This window comes from Schistocerca serialis, chromosome 4 (assembly GCF_023864345.2).
Source record: "Schistocerca serialis cubense isolate TAMUIC-IGC-003099 chromosome 4, iqSchSeri2.2, whole genome shotgun sequence".
Taxonomy (NCBI): domain Eukaryota; kingdom Metazoa; phylum Arthropoda; class Insecta; order Orthoptera; family Acrididae; genus Schistocerca; species Schistocerca serialis.
Genome location: NC_064641.1, coordinates 949076849 through 949083021, shown reverse-complemented (window position 1 = coordinate 949083021; position 6173 = coordinate 949076849). Strand labels below are relative to the sequence as shown.

Genomic DNA, 6173 nt, shown 5'->3' with positions numbered 1-6173 from the left:
AACAGTTCGTAGACAGCTAACGCCCTCTTTCCGCTCCCAAAAAAATATCCACATTAACTTGAAGTACAGCATCTTCTCTCTTCAACAAATTACTTATCAAGGTTATATTTTGCTACTAAAATTTCCGATAAAAATTTGCCTACTTGTGGATCCCAATGAAGCTGCGATTTCAGTCCATAGACTCCCAGCCACAAACCGATTATGACATATTTCATGCTCAGGATGCAACGGCCTTGCCACAGTGGATACACCGGTTCCCGTCAGATCACCGAAGTTAAGCGCTGTCGGGCGTGGCCGGCATTTGGATGGGTGACCATCCGGGCCGCCATGCGCTGTTGCCATTTTTCGGGGTACACTCAGCCTCGTGATGCCAACTGAGGAGCTACTCGACCGAATAGTAGCAGCTTCGGTCAAGAATACCATCATAACGACCGTGAGAGCGGTGTGCTGACCCCACGCCCCTCTTATCCGCATCCTCCACTGAGGATGACACGGCGCTCGGATGGTCCCTGTAGGCCACTCGTGGCCTGAAGACGGAGTGCGTTCATCCTCAGGATACCACAAACACTCCTTCCTTTGCACGCAATTTCTCGCGGTCCATATTTCTTGTGTGAGCCGATTCGACCGAAGAGAACGAACTCTTCTGAATTTCACCGATTGTCGCCCGAAGTTTGTAGTTTGGAGCGATGACACCGGCTGCACTGTGACCGTACACAGCTGCAAAGATCCGTCGGCTTCGGCTGGTGTCGGTCGTCGGCGCAAACCGCCGATGTCGCTGCCGCTGCAACCGCAGCCAAAGTCGGCGGAATACCAGATCGCCGGGTATCGTATCACATTGTTACCCCATTCGAGACTTCTTAGCAGATACACTCAATAAGCTGTTCTCAATCAGATGAAGCCGACAGGTGTAACGTTAATTTCGAAGGTACCGCAACGTAGACTTACAATCCTGGTACTGTTTACGATGTACAGAGTGATTATAATCAGACGTCCAGTTTAAAACCGCTCTATAAAAGGAATCGCTGCTCAGAATGACGTCAAAGTCGAACGCAATATTACCGAAGAAGGAGGAAACGTTAGGAGGAAAAAACATTTAGCGACAATTCTTCCTCTAGATGGCGCTGTGAACATTATAATCCAAATGGGTTTGATTTCAAACGACGGATGGATCGCAAAGCGGCGGCTAGGGCGTGACTTGCACATTAAATCAACCGTACTGAGGAATGCACATGACCGCACAACTTTGCCAATGAACAGCTCACGCATTGTTATTTAGTTAAGCCCATCAGCCACGGTAAGGTCGTACCACATCGGGTGGGAGACACCCGACTTCTAATTGTTCTGACGCCAAAAATCACATAAAAGTCAACAACGGAATTGGTTTTTAGGTGTCGTGAAACTGGCACAAGATGTCCTGTCCACCGGTTTCTGCCACAAGTTGAAATCGAGAAACACCGTGTTCCGGAACAGATCTCAGAGTTTTTCAGAGATCACGCTCAAAATCAAATGGCTCTGAGCACTATGGGACTCAACTGCTGAGGTCATTAGTCCCCTAGAACTTAGAACTAGTTAAACCTAACTAACCTAAGGACATCACGAACATCCATGCCCGAGGCAGGGTTCGAACTTGCGACCGAAGCGGTCTTGCGGTTCCAGACTGCAGCGCGTTTAACCGCACGGCCACTTCGGCCGGCGATGACGCTCAGTTCGGCTACTTTCTTAATCGCAGCAGCTGCAGATAACCCCACAACCAGAAGCAACGCTGATTAACCTCACATGATCTGGACAGCTAGGATATGGAGAAATGACGGCTAACAATTCTGGAATTTCCCAAATACCATTGCAGAAGTCGCTTCACTGGCTGTGCAATGTGAGTAGGAGCGGCGTCTTACACCATAAAAATGATCCTACCCACACACCCACGATATTGAAGGGTTGGAGTGACGTTGGCGCGCAAAAGACTGTCATAGCGTTTGCCAGTGACAGTACAAGTAGCAATATCTGCATGTGTCACCTCCTCGAAAAAACACGGCCCTACGATAAACGATACCGTCAGCCCGTACCGTGCAGTCACCATTGCAGAATGAAGCGGTACAGGCTGACGTGCGTGTGGATTTTCCTTGTGCAGTTCTCCGTACTGGTATGTACATAAATGAGCTGGTGTGTAAGGTGGCAACAGCCTTGCACCTTACATGAGTCCATTTAACGTGACACTTTAGGCTTTGTTGGAGTAATACTCTAAATTATGGTGTAGGAAATCTATATGGAAACGCATCGGCACGCGAGAATTCCGAGATTTTGTAATTATAAGATTTTGCGGAAAGGCAGTTCGCGAGACAGAGCTCGGCTACGTCCCCGCCTAACCGCCGAAGGCCACAGGCTGATGGTATGAATGGTGAACTGGGGGATTTCTGTAATCTGTTTAGAGAGGCCACAGCGGTCGCCAACCTCTGAAGGACGTGCGGCTGCAGGTGTTCGAGTGTTTACCAAAACAGAGCAGTGGATAGCTGGACGGGCTTTCCTGTGCGTGCTCTCGCCTATGTACCACAAATTTTACGCCTTCGAGTAACTCAAGTGGGGCAGGCCAGGAGTTCCGAATAACAAACTTTCAATGCAAGAATCTGTGTTCGCTACGACGGGGAATCTCGAGTGGTCTCTTGGGAGAAACTTCCAGTAAACGTGTTATTGCCCACAGCTGTGGTTCTTCCCAGCCGGCGAGGGCGGAGTTTGCTTGTGAAATTTTGTAGAAATAAAAGAATTGTGGAAAAGAGTTCTGTTCCCAGGCCGTACATTCGTCGGCACTCGCAAACTGGGTATATTGAGAGCTTCTAGTGATGTGATTCCCTCGGTAAAAGCTGAGGTGAGAAAACAAAGGTGAAGAGCGATCTCGCTGGACTCTCGGTCAAGGTCTTCCGTTCTGGTCTCTCGTACTGAGAGGACGTTATCCAAGTCGTCTCCTGTCTTGGTCTTTCGTTCTGAGTGGACGTTAGCCGCGCCAGCTCTTTGCTGCCGGGAAGATCGTTGCAAATAGAGAAGTTTATGGACAGCGGTCTGTTGTCCGAGTAGTGTAGGAGTGTACTTTCCGAGACGCCACACGCCAGCCGCGCCATCGCCGTCGGAGACCGCCGCTGCAACGGGAACATTACGGTGAGATCGCTCCCGCTTCGGCCTGTGTTAGGAATAACGTTAAGTAGTTGGATCACGTGCAGTTGCTGTTTCCACAGAGGTTTCACGGTACTTTGGGGTGTAGTGGGTCTTCGTATTTTACGTTTTGTGTCGATGTCAGTCGGTGAGCCAAGTTATAAGAGATCGCGTTTTGGACCAATTTTAACACAGTTCACTGCCAATGCGTCAGGAGGATAATTTGTAAATTGTTCATTGTGTTTTATTCAGCATTGATCAGAAGGTTATAATAAAATTATTGTGATTCAGTAGAGCCTTTACTTTCAGTAGTTGATCCTGAATTCGCCCTTTTGCTTTATTTTATTTTTGTGTATGTGTTTGATGTCACTGAACACCCTAAGTGTTGGTGATCGTTCGTGTTTGGAAGTAAAAACAGGTGTGATTTATCGTCAACGCTACCAGCGCAGATTAATTAGGGGTGACAGGGCCACATTTAAATCCAGCGTTATCCATTTTTGCGTACAGTTGCACACCCAATTTCTCTGTAAGTTGTTTGTCAGGGGCGAACACACGCAAAAATCGGACAAGCAACGGGTGGGGTGTTACAGGTGTACAAACTATTGCGAAATGCAGAAACACCTGCAGATGATCGACGACTGGTGCAGCGACTGGTATCTGAATCTGGACTCAGGCAGGTGTAACATAGTACGTATGAAGGGACAGACTGAAGAGATCCATTACACTCCCAGTATGGGTCCTCCGTACTCGAGATGTGGCAAATTCGTTTTATTTTACTTTTGCGCCCGGATGCCCTTTGTGTCACCGCAGCCGTCAGTTACTTGAAGGGGCAAGCCCCCTGTGTGCGCTCCCTCTCTGTAAATTTCTTGAACTTTTGTTCAGCGTGTGTCACCGCAATTTGACTGTTTGTGTGCCATATTTTCTGAGGCGGAAATTGGGGTGCAACCCGGCGCTTGCCTAAGCGAGCGTGGCCAACCGCCTGAAAACCCCTGTCAGGCTGGGCGGTGGACCGGCCGCGTCCTTCGTAATCCGCGCAGGTTCTGTGCCCCGTCTCGCCAGCTAGCGGACTCCGCTGTACGCTACAGCAGTAGGGCGCCACTCCATTACACTGCTGGCGATAAGCCACTGGAAACTTTAACTGCCGTAAAACAGCTAGCAGTAACCAGCCGGAACGGCCTAAAGTTGCGTGACGACGTAAAACTAGTTGTGGGCGGAGCAGATGCAAGGTCGAGATTCATTGCAAGGTCCTTAATCCACGAAGGAAGTGGCTTATACAAAGAACTTGTTCGACGGACGAAGAGCGGCGCATTCAGCCACGGTTATCGCTTAGTAAACTCGAGAGCGTATCCGAAATGTTGGATAAATTCCAGTGGCAGACGCTGTCCATCACGGAGAGAGCTGCGGTCCTACAAAGGTCGGGTAAAACATTAATCACCCCCCGCCTCCTCACGCCACGCACGGCTTGCAAAATGATCGCGGTGAAAAAACCTGACTAATCACAGCTCTTACTGCGGTTTACCGACAGCCGTTCTTTCACAAAGCATTCGCGTCGACGTATATGCATTCGCACTATTTCCTACTTACTTAATAACTGGCGTTCTTGCCCTCCTACAGCAGGCCAATCCATAACACCGAGCACTCAATTCAACGCGCAGCCTCTGTACAAACTTTCAAAGTTTAGAGAGCAGGGCACGCGTGGGAGTAAGCTACTTGTACTTCCAGATCTTAAAAACATGGTTCGGATTGTTGTCATTCAGAATGCTTATAATAATCAAATAGTGCTTTCGATCAATATTCTCACAAAATATCTGTTATTTTTATGCAATTAAAACATAAAAATCATTGCGTGCAAGATTTGGTCATGATATCGAAAACGCTCTGTTATTGGCTGAAGATCTGGTCTTGTCGCAAGTTAGTATTAAAACGAAGTTATACGTTTGTTGTAGTGACGTTTGGCCGAAATTAACATTGTTTTCCGTACTTTTTCTACAAAAATATCAGTTAATGATGCAAAACGCATATACAACTTTTAAGTAACAAAAGGGAGGAATTTTGTGAAGGCTGATGGTAGGAGCCTTCCGAAAGTTGACTCTCTCCCTTCGTTCTAAAAAACAAGCCTGATTTTTATGTTCCGGAAATAAGGAACACGAAAACTGCGTTCACGGCGAGTGGGACGGAAGAAGTGTGGCAGAGCAACGAGTTGCAGAACTGACGAAGTCTGCAACTGGATTATTTGCTCGGACCATGCTGAAGTTTTTCCAGGACAGCTTGTGAGACCTGGCATTATGCAACGCAGTGGAAACTTTTTCATTCACAAGATAATTCTGACCACTAATAGCAGCGGTTGTCGCCAGAAGTACGACTGTTTTCCACGTTTCGCTGGAAACTTATGTCTATGAAATATGCAGATTACACAGCAGACCTTAAAATATCTGTTCTTTTACTGTATTTTAACCGCTGCTGAAACACTATGATTTAAAATACTTAAGCAGGGCCAACTTTCATTTTATCGCAATGCTCTGGTATTATTACATTTCCTCGTAGGTTCCAAGCGACGTTTACATTTTTTTCTTGTTCAGCCTTACAACAGGCACAATGGAGACGTCAAGTAGGGATGCGGGAAAAGTTGAGCGATGTAAGAGGTCTTGCACAACACATACGTAGCATCTATCCAAAACTGAATTCGTACCTTCTGAAGAAGAGTAAGAGTGTGTCGTTCACGTTCCGGTATTGACCTCTGAAACTTATCAGTACCCGATTTCCAATTGAGAGTCGCCATTTGGAACGGACAACGATCAATAACAACTCCCAGTGATGTATGTCTACGCACAGCAGCGGCCCACGTGATTACTGTCCACCGAAACCCCGTAAATTAGGAAATTTGTTTTTGCCCCTCTGTAAATTGCGATCCCGAGACAGGAAACAATCATCGATGATCGTATCTCTGCACGCCGACGGAGTAAAACCATCATATGATCAGCGTACGAGCCAACAGCGAGGGTCCTTCCAGAAAGTGTCCAGCACTGAAGCTG

General features: G+C 47.5%; 1 pseudogene; it reads left to right on the top strand.

Annotated features, from left to right (window-relative positions):
- Positions 1–223: 223 nt before the first annotated feature.
- On the top strand, positions 224–341 carry LOC126475997 (5S ribosomal RNA; annotated as a pseudogene).
- Positions 342–6173: the final 5832 nt, after the last annotated feature.